At 63.2% G+C, this 10,647-nt stretch overlaps 1 long non-coding RNA gene across 1 annotated transcript; it reads right to left on the minus strand.

Moving 5' to 3' along the window:
• Positions 1-6,567: 6,567 nt before the first annotated feature.
• On the minus strand, positions 6,568-10,101 carry LOC129145536 (uncharacterized). The gene is made up of 3 exons (XR_008551276.1): positions 9,685-10,101; positions 7,308-9,127; positions 6,568-6,692 (listed from the first exon to the last, which is right to left on the minus strand). It is a non-coding gene; the product is annotated as an uncharacterized LOC129145536 (long non-coding RNA).
• Between the last annotated feature and the right edge of the window lie 546 nt (positions 10,102-10,647).

Below are 10,647 nucleotides of genomic sequence, written 5' to 3' on the forward strand. Positions count from 1 at the left end.
TGTACCAGACTGGCCTTTTCAAGGGCTCATGCCTAGCTGATTGTCTACTGTCACCGTCTTGAAATTCATAATCATTTTTGCACACAGCTGGGCATATTGTGCAACCCGGCTTGCCTTCATACCGTGGTTTCCCCCAGTAAGTTACTTCCCTCTGGCAAGACGCAACCGCCCCGCCCAGGCACCCAGGAGCACCTTAGAAGTAATCCCAGGGGCCTCCCCTGGTGGCGCCGCCCTGTGAAGCTGCCTGCAGCCTCTGCAGAACGGGTTCGATCCCCGGCTGCCGGCGAGGGTCCCACAAGACGCACAGACCTCTCCTGCCGCCCGCTGCTCCCCTCAGCAGTGTGTTTCATCAGTCTGCTGCTCTGCTCCCCGCTCTGGCTCTGGTGAATTCTCTCGCCCTCCCGCGCCTCTGGCCTGAACCTCGGTTCTTGTATAAATAAATAAATCTTAAAAATAAAAAAGAAGTGATCCTGTATGTGAACTGGGGAGCAAGCATCTGCCCCCAGATCCCACGGGCCAGGCCCGGGCGGGGCGCCCAGGTCGGCTGCGTGGCGGGGGGAGTCGCCCCACTTCCCTGCGCGTCTGGGGCAGCTCTGTACCCCCGGCTGGGCCGCTGGCAGGGCTGGAAGAGGAATGCAGTCTGTGCCTGGCACAGAAGTAGCGCTCGATAAATCACAGCTACTCTGCTTTAAACGCGGGGCTTCTTGGGGCGCTGACTCGGAGCGAGGGTGGGGTCAGCCGTGGCTCCCCAGGGACCCGCCCCAGGGAAGAGGGGCGGTCCCCCCGCCCCGCCCCCGGCCTTCCGAGGGAGGAGACCCCCCAGGACCGGGGTGAGGGGGCGGAGGCGCGGGAGCGACACATTTTTGAGTCGTGACCAAGTGGAAACTCCCTCCCCAAGGCGGAAGCCGGGGGCGCCCCGCTGGGGCCGGAGCCTCCGCCGGGGCGGGGCCGGCGGCCTGGGGGCGGGGCGCTGCGGCGCCCTCCCTCCCCCGCCCACCTCATGAATATGAATGAGCCGGCTGCCGCGAGCGGAAGCGCGGGACGGCCCGGGCTCCGCTGGCTCCGCCCCCGCCGCCGGCCCGAGGGGGCGTGGCCCGGCCGCGGGCGCCCCGCGCGGGGCCTCTTTCCGGCCGGCGCGCCCCGGACGTGACCCCGCGGGCGCGCGCGGAGCCGCCCTGGGGGTGGTGCCCGCGCCCCCCGCGCAGGTAGGGCCGCCCTTTGTCCCCGGCGCCGCCCCCCGCCGAGCCCCGCCGCCGCCCGGGCCCCGCGGCCGCGGGGCGGCTCCTCCAGCCCGACCCCGGCCAGGCCCCCCGCGAGCGCAGCCGGGAGCCTGAGCGGGACCCCGCGGGCGCCGGGGGTGCGGCCAGGCCCTGCCCGCGGGCCGGGGGAGTCGCCCCGCGGGTCAGCGTGGGGCACGCGGCGGGAAGGGGCCCCGCTGGGCCGCTGCTGGGGACCCGGGCACCCGCGGGCGCCGCAGCCGGCCCTCGGGCTCTGAGGAGCCCCGGGAGGTTGAGGCCGGCGTGGCGGGAGCGTTGGGGGGCGAGGAGGACGGACAGTGACCGCGGTGGCCCCGTCGTCGGCAGGTGCCCGGCGGAGCGCAGCCTCCTTCGTCCTCAGGGACCCCGGCCGGGCAGGCCCCGCGCAGCCCCAGGGAGGCCCAGTAACCCGCCCAAGGTCACACAGCCCGAGCCCAAGGACATGGCGTCGTTGTCCGAAGCACACCCCGAGACCGGGGTGGGTGCGCGACCCAGACGGGGCCTCCGGCCTCAGGCGACGGCTGAGCAGCCAGGCCCCTCTCTGCGGACCGGCTGCCCCCAGCCGCCTGCCCTCGAGCCCGCCCGGCTCCTGGGGCCCTGAAATCTGCCCAGAAGGAGGGTGTAGGCTGACATCCGCTCTCCGGAGAGAGGCTTTTGTTGTCTGGGAAACACTTGTCACCCCTCCAGGCGCTGGAGCAGGTACAAGTGGCTTCGGGGAGGGAAGGGCAGGAGGCGGGAGGAGGCTGCCTCGGGGAGTGGGCAGGACCCGGGTGAGACCGAGGAGTGCGCCTGGGCCTAACAAAGGCGACGTTGATTGGGGGCTGCGTGTGCCCCGCCGCCGCTGACGCAGAACCAGCAGAATCCCCCAAATGCCCCTGAGCGCCCAGAGAGTTCACAGCACACCCGGGAAGCCCACCCCAGTCAGCGCAGGCTCTGCCCGCTGCCCCACCCGCGGAGGGGGCCTGAGGGCTGCTTCGGGCTCTGGGGGAGAAGGGGGGGCAGGCCAGGCGCCTTGCTGTGTGAAGACGGCCCTGTGCCTGCTGCCCCACGGCCTGTGGGTTCCCACTCGGGGCAGGGCTGGCGACTCTTCTGCACTTGCCCTTCTCCAGCCTTTGGGCTGTGGTGTTGAAAAGCTTGACAGGGTTAGGGGTGTGTGAGCCCGCCCCCAGGCCCCCAGCCAGGTGAGGTCCTGGTGTTGCAGGTCCTTGGGACCTTCAGGCTGGTGCTGCAGAGGAGGGGGGTGGGGGTTCAGAGAGGCTGAGTGGTTCCCGGGATGCACAGCTGGAAAGTAGCTGAGACACAACCCGAGCCCAGCTGATGGGCTCAGTCCCACTCTCAGGGCGGGTGGCCCCAGCGCAGCCGGCTTCCCCTGCTGGCCACTCCGGTCAGAGGGAGTTCTCTGCATGACCCCGCACACAGGCTGGTGGAGGCGGGACAGCAGAGCGATGGAGACACTTCCTGCTCTTTATTCGCAGCCCGTCCTTGGCACTGATGTCTGGCTGAGTCATGGGTGCCTTCTCTGGGTGGGGCTGCTGTGGGTGGGGCCAGATGCACCTTGGGGGGTCAGCCAGCTAGGGGCTTTTCCTCCAGGGGTCTGGGGCTTTGGTCTTGGAGCCCAACCCAGGGATGAAAGGATCTACTCAGCCCCGGCCCCCTCTGCACACCCTGACCATGAACTGGAATGGCTGCTGGAGCCACAGCCGCCCCCCACCCCGTGCCCTCCCCCCATGATTGTGGGAGTGCTCCAGTGGAGAGAGTACTGAGGTAGCTGAGACTCCTGTGGACAGAATGCAGACCCAGGTGACAGCTGGGCCCCTCTCTTACCCCTGAGGCCGCTCTGAGTGTGGCTGTTGAGCTGCCCTCCAACCCCCAGATTCTCTGGCCACATTCAGAGTCTTAGGGTCCCAGGGGGTCTCAAACTCCTGCTGAGCCAGGAAGTTGGGGCAGGCCTGAGGGCTACATTTTCCATAGGCTCCCAAGCCCGGTGATTCCTGTGGGCTGTGGGCCTCTGGCTAAGCCTTGAACCCCACTCTCCTGGTCCTGCCAGCCACGTTGCCAGGAGCCTTCTAGCAGATTGGACCCTGAGTCTAGATGCAGTCCAGTCCTTGTTAGGGTGCTGTCATCAGCTGGGTGTCTCCCCTGTTTAAAGTAGTTGAGTCTCCTTTTTTTTCTTTTCCCTAACACCCCCAAAGAGTCTCCTTGACAGGCCTTTCTCCACCCTTCCTCCTTGGACCCCAGAGCTGCTGCCCACATCACCCACTGACCTCTGAGCTGTGCCTCATCCTTGGCTGCCCATTCTAGCCCCTCAGCTGCTGCTTCTGTTGCAGGGCAGTGAGAGGGGCACCCCAGACCCCACAAACCTGCCTGCTCTAAAGAGGTTCTGCCATCCTCCACATCAACATAAAACATATGAGGCTTAATGAAAAGGAACTTTAATACAATTAGGAAACAACACAGGAAAGGCAAAGAGTATAGTTTCTAAATCAAGCACCAAAGTGACCCGTCCCCTCGTGGGTAAAAGTCCACCCAAGCAGGATTGGCCCAGAGCAAGGCCCCAAAGCCTGCCACAGTCTAAAGCAGCTTCCAGTGGGGACCCACAGGAAAGGATCAGAAACAACCAGACAAGTCTGGGAGGAAAAGAGCAAAATCAAAATCAAGTCAAAAACCGCGATTGTCTCCTCCCCACGGGTCTCACCCACATCTGTGTCACCCAGTCCACGACCAAAAGGCAAGCGCAGTCTCTTCACGTGTCTCCCGGCTCCATGCGCCTCCTCCGGGGCTCCTGGATCTCCATCCTGCTGCCTGCCTTCCTCTGTCCCTTCTGCAGCCTCTTCTCTCCCTGCTCAGCTCCACCCTCCCTTGGTGGGGCAGGAAACCTGGAACCCCTCCCCCTTTCCTGAGGACCACCCTGTTACACTCCCACAGCCCTACTTACCCCCTAAAGCCCTCTGGGGACTATGCCCCCTAAATCCAACTGTCCCCTTAGGTCTGCCTTTGGACTCCTTTGTTGTTTCCTCAGCTGAAGATACAGTGAGGGGAACCCCCATCCATACTCAGGAGTGTTCCCTAACATTAATCTCCAGCCTCGGTGCACCAGGGCTACCTTTTTGGGCATAGTTTTGTGTCCCCCCTGCTTGGACATGCCTCTCCCCAGGGTGGGGTTAGCTTCCCTGCAGGACACATCCCACTTTTTTATTCTTCCCCTGATGAGACTCGTGCCATCTCCTCCTCCCAGCTCCCCCCACCCGGTCCTCAGGGGTGCTGGTCCCTGGCCCATGATAGTGCTCCATCTGCTTCCTGGGACTTAGTCATCAGAGGCACTTGGTGGGGAGCCTCCTCAGGCTGGCTTCCTGGGTGAGGAGAGGGGAGCTGGAGAAGCCAAGTGACTGGCCCTGAGGGGCTGAGCATGGGTTCAGACTCTTGCACTTCAAAGCCCGTGCGCTAACCACTACCCTCCCCCACCCAGTCTGTCTTCACCAGCTGTTCATCCAGCAAATGCCAAGGCCTGCTGACTACCTCAGGCCCCAGGGGTGAACACAGACAAAGCTCTGCCCTGGGACCTTCCTTTGGTGGGGCAGGGGGAGGCACAGAGATGCCTGGGAATATGATCCAGGCCCTTCTTCCTGCTCTCTGCCCCGGAGGCAGAGACACCCCCCACCCCAATGTTCCCCGCTGTACTCACTTCTGGCCTCTGCAGTAGCCTGAACCAGCCTGGGTTGTGGTGTTGACCTTTATGAAGGAGAAAGTAGTCACAGAAGATCCTGTAGGGTTTGAGGGCACTGGGATGCCCAGGGGACCATGAGGGTCCAGAAGGAGTGGGGTGCCGTCAGACCCACCCACCAGCCGATGATGAAGGAGCCATCTGTGTCATCCTGGGGTTGTGCCAGGCCCCCTAGCAGCACCCACCTGCCTGGATCCACCCAGTCATTCCCCATCACCCACAGTTGCCCCGCCCAGAGGGCAACCTGGTCATGTCCGGATGAGTCCTCCAGAGCGGTGCTGGGTCGTGGTTGTTGGACCCAGAGGATCCCAGGGTTATTCTGGCTACATGTAACCTCCTCGCCACTACCGTCACTGAGGTGTGCGGCCCTAAAATGGGTGTGTTTTATTAGAGAACTTCACACCAAAACCACGTGCAATATCACCTCACACCCTCCTGGACGGCTGGAACAAAACAGGGACAATAAGAAGTACCGGGAAGACTCGGAGAACCCTCACACTGTTGGCAGCTCCTCAGAAGGCTGAACAGAGTGACCCTGTGACCAGCAATTCCACTCCTAGTACTTACCCAGGAGCAGTAAGAACATGTGTCCACACATGAACTTGGACGTGATGTCTGAGCAGCATGGTTCATAACAGCCCAAAGGTGGAGACAACACAGATAAGTGGGTAGACAGTTGCCATCTGTCTATAGGGTGGAATATTACTCAGCCATAAAAAGGGAGCAAAGCACTGACACGCACTACAACCTCAGTGAACTATGAAAACGTGATACTGAGCAAGAGCAGTCAGACTCGAAAGGTCAAATGGCATGTGGTTCCACTTGCATGCAATGTCCAGCATCAGCCAGACCATCGAGAGACAGCCTAACAGCGGCTGCCAGGGCTGGGGAAGGCATTGGGGGAGTTTCTTTTCCGAGTGATGGAAATATATTAAAATGGACCGTGGTGATGGTTGTACCGCCACATGAAAACACTGACACCTCTGAACGGTACACTTTGAAGTGGTGAGCTGTATAGTAGGTGGATTCTATCCCAGTAAATCTCTTATTGGGAAAATAGCTGGACTTCGCGGCTACAGTGCTGGCAGCTGGCAGGAGGGAGAAGACCCGGGCCTGGCTGAGGGGAAAGGCCGCTCCATGGAGGGGGTTCCCGTTCATCCCGAGTCTCCTGCCCACTTCTCCCCCGAGTGAGGCCCCAGTCCAGCCCCCTATCACCCGCCCTCCCCTTCTTAATTTACTGCTTCTCGCACACTTGCAGCTGCTTTCTGCTATGGGCCAGATTTTGATCTTGTGGCCTCTTGCTGGGCTGAGTTCCCGTGTCTGGTCACCCCATAGTAGGTGCTCAGTCAATACCTGCTGAATGAATGAGCCCATGTGCAGTGATGACAGAGGGGGCTGGGGTCAGAGCTCCCGCGGGGGCAGTGAGCAGGCGCTTGGTGCTCGCGGCCTGGTGGCTGTTTCGCTGTTCAGATCCAGGAGAAAGGCTTTGGAAATGAAAACCTGGTCTTGCTGGGAAGAAACAGAGGGGGGAGAGGTGGGTGGGGGCCCCGGGGCTGGGGAGGAAGTCCGCAGCCCCCGGCTGGGCTGCTGAGGGCGTGGCGTCTGTGTTTGCACCTTTGGAATGTGGCTGATTCACTGGAGGGAGCCATGTGCAGCCACCGCTCTGCCTTGGATCCCACATCTGGAGGCTGAATTCCAGGGGGAGAGACAGATTCCTGCAAACAGATGCCAACTTTGAAGGTCAAATGGAGCCAAGGAGCTGCTGTAGGAGGAGGCTGAGAGGGTCCAACACCTCCCCCACTCCATCCGCAGGATTCTGGGAGGGGCGCTGCCCCACCCCAGCCTCCTGGAGGACCCTAAGCTCCCAGCACCTCTAAGGGGACAGCTGGGCAGGAGAACAGTGGGAGCTCTGCCGGGGCCTGCGCTCCCAGACCTGTTATTTAACAACCCCTGGAGCCACGGAGGCCTCAAGCCTGCCTGGTCCGGCTTGGCACTTGCGCCTCCTCACCCAGGTCCCCTGTGCTGCTCACTTTATTCTCAGGCCTGCGCTCCCCAAGACTGTGACTCCCCCCAACAGGGCGTCCAGCAAGACTGGACACTGAGATGGGTCCCAGCCCATGGGGCTCTGGAATGCCCTGCTGCTGACAGGGCTGGGTCGGGGGCTCAGCTCACCCCAGCCCAGAGCTGACACCCCTACAGTACCAGAAAAAGTGGGAGTGGGGCGCCCCAAATTGCCAAGCAGCAGGCACCCCCACTCTGCTAAGCTGCCTCAGGACTGGCTTCTGGGGCTTGTGCCAGGTGCTGAGCGGGACTCCAGGGCTCTAACCTACCGGGTCTCCTGGCGAAGTTCCTTAAGCTGGTTTCCTTCATCTGTGGAATCCCCCGGATTCTCGGAAGGGCTGATGAGACAGTGCTCGCGATCCCCGGCACCTGCGGCCCGGAGGCGGCGTGGTGGTGATTCGTCTGGTTCCCTCTCTCTTCCCTGTGTCTGGGTTCAGTATGAGCTGCCTTGTGGGCTCAGAGGACACGCGTGTGCGTGCGTGTACGTGCACATGTGTGATGCGCGAGCCGGAGCACACATGCTCTCCCGTGTGGCCAGCTCCTTTCTCTTCTCTGGGTGGTTTGTACTGTCCGGCTTTCCCGCAGGTGTAGAGACCGCGAGGGAGACGGAGGGTGGAGGCAGGAGGGACAGGGGAGGGGTGGAGGGAGAGGCACGTGGGGTGGGCTCAACTGCAGCCTGCGGGCTCAGGCCGGCCCTCCCTGTGCCCCGGGGGTGGCAGAGGGGGCAGGGCTCCCCAGAGCGGCGGCCTCTGTTCCTGCCATGTGCCACTGCAGGTGTGTCTGCTGACCTGGCGCTGGTGGGGAGCCCGAACCAGGCTTGCCCATCTTGCATGTTCGCTCTTGGAACCTGGAGGGCGGGTGGGAGGACTCGGTCCCTTCGCGGTCCAATCACTAGGACCCTTGGGAGAAACCCAGAGCTTCGGGCCAGGCGAGGGCAGGCTTACTATAGCCCTGGGCAGCTGTTTATGAACCAAAGTCGGGTGCCTCCCAGATCTGCCCAGGAGTGGGGGTGGCCCCTCCCCAGCAAGCAGAGGCCCTGGGGGCGGGTGGCCTCTGGGCTCAGCCCCTCCACTCCCACCAGCCCTCTGGTTGTCCCACCTTCGAGCTGCGCAGCTCCAGGACCTGCTGGTCCCATGAAGCCACCCAGGCCCCGCAGTCCTCAGCACAAACGCCCCTCTCTGCCTGGTGGCCCCCTCTCCTGGGTGGTTCCCTAGAAGGCTGAGCTCGGGGCCTCCCTGTGGGCCTTATTCAGAAGCTGCCTGGGCCAGCAGCGAGCTGGTCTCGGGCCCTGACCCCCCTGCATGCTGTGGGCCGTGTGTGGCTCTCAGGACACTCGTCCCAGCTGCCGGGACCATGACGCCTGGCTCACGTCTGGGGCCAAACGCTTCCTAGTGTTCTCTGGCCTCCATCACACCACGGCCTCTGGAGGCAAGGGACGGGTCACCGGAGCGCCTTCCGGGCGCTCACCAGGTGGTGCCCGGACTCGCGATCTCATTCACAGGCCCTAACCCCTAGCCTCGAGAGTGACTCGCTCAGTGGGGTTCTTTCTTCACCGAACGGGACATCTGCTGCCGCCATCTAATTCCAGAACTTTCCATAACCCCCAACCCCAGAAACCCGGGGGGTCCTCCATTGGCACAAATGTATCCCTGTGGGGGGAGGCAAGACGTGGGGAAGGCGGTCCCTGGGGGTGCTGGGCGCCTCGGGGAAATCTCTGTACCTTCTGCTCAATGATCCTGTGACCTTAAAACTACAGACAAAAATCCGTTCAAAACACAATCGAAGAAGAGACCCTGAACCCACTAGCGGTCGCTCCCGACCTCCCTGCCATCCACCCGAGCCGGGCAGTCTGCTCTGTCTCTCTGGATTTCCGTCCTGGACGTTTCACAGGCCCGGTCGTCTCCTGCGCCGGCGGCTTTCCCTGGGCAGCCTGGTTTCAAGATTCCTCCGCGCCGTACCAGGTGTCAGGCCTTCGTCCTTTTCCACAGCCGAGTCGTATTCCCTCCACTTGGCTGCTTGGCTTTGTGTGGACGTCAGTTTGCAATCTCAGTGCTTTTCGGCAACGGCCTCGTTCTGTCCTCACAGCCCCCTGGAGAAGTCAGTCAAGGGCTCATGCTGGGAGGGCTGGGATCTCCGGCTCCTGGCCCGCAGGCCCCCAGGACACCTCTGAAGGCGCTCCCCTCGCCTGTAGCAGAGCCCCGCCCAGCGAGGCACAGGTGCCCGGGGGCCATGCCAACGCTGGGCCCAGCTGTGCTCCATGGCCTGTCCAGGCCAGCACTGGTCCCTGGTTGGCGGTGACCCTGGGGTTTCCGGAGGTCCCTACCTCCTCAGAATTGTGCCCAGGGGGACCAGGTGCTCCCTCTTCCTCCGGAGACTGTTCTCAGCCTGCACCACCCGGTGGGGGGGACGGGCAGGTCCCAAGCATTGCAAGCCTTTCGCTCCCCCGCAACCGCCATCCCAGGGCCCCAGGCTGCCCGGTCCCTCGCCTCACACAGCCTGTGCTGGTTTGCTGGCGACTCTGCTGCTCCCACCTGCCCCAAGCGCAGGGCGGCGGGTGAGCACGAGGTGCCCGGCAGAGCAGCTGGGATCAAGCTGGCTGTGGCGCGTGGCCCTGGACACGTCTGTACTCGGCCTCGGTCTGCTCACCTGAAGCGGTTGTGATCCTAATGCCTGCTAAGACCAGGACATGAGGGAAGGGGCTGAGATGTAGGGGTTCATCCAAGTCCAGCACCAGCACCTGCACACATTGGGGGGGTCACCACCTCTGGTTGGTCTTCACTGCCAGGGCCGCCTGGCACAGGCCTAGGAGGCGGCGGGGCCCTGTGTCCTTGCCTCCCACGGCTCATCTGCCTGTGAAACGTCCAGGACGGAAATCCACGGCTCATCTGCCCTGCCCAGGCCTCTGAGGTTGGCCCCTTTGGCCCTCTGCCCTCGGCTGGTCACCAGGGCACGGCCTCGGCCCTTCTCCAGATCCGCAGTGAGGCCTGAAGGATGCGGACCCTGGCCATGAGCGTGCACTGCCCTGGCCCATGGCCCGAGGCAGGCGGGCAGCCATGTGGAGGGGCCGTGAGCTGTGGGCCGTGGGTGGGAGGGCGCCGCTGGCCGCCAGGGCAGAGCAGGCTCCTGCCAGGGAAACCCTCTCCTCCTGCCATCGCAGCCAGCTGCAGCCACGCTGCTACTGCTGCTGCGCGGGGCCCCTCTCCTCCTACTTCTCACATTTCAGCTTCTGGGTTACTGGCTAGGCCGCCAAAGCTGCTGCTGCCCCGCCAGTGCACCAGACAGACGTTAACCCCCGGCGTGCTGGCGTGCTGGCGCAGCGTGGCTGCCAGGGAGCCGCAGGGGCTCAAGGAGGAGGGGGCGGCAAGGCCAGGCCTCTTGGGGGTGGAGAGAGCAATCCTGAAACCTGTCCCTTTGCTGACTCAGGCTGGGCCCCCTTCTGGAATGCTCCTCCCGCCTCCGCCTTCGTCCTCCCGGGTCTGACAAAACCTGAGTCAAGGCTTCCCTGACCCCTGAGAGTTGGCCCTTCTTGACTGACCACTGCCACTGACCGGGGACCACAGAATGCGGATCTGTGTTCCCCGTGGACTTGACCTTACCCGGTCACGCAGA

The sequence above is a fragment of the Talpa occidentalis genome, unplaced genomic scaffold, assembly GCF_014898055.3.
Source record: "Talpa occidentalis isolate TD23 unplaced genomic scaffold, MPIMG_talOcc4v2.1 talOcc4.12, whole genome shotgun sequence".
Lineage (NCBI taxonomy): Eukaryota > Metazoa > Chordata > Mammalia > Eulipotyphla > Talpidae > Talpa > Talpa occidentalis.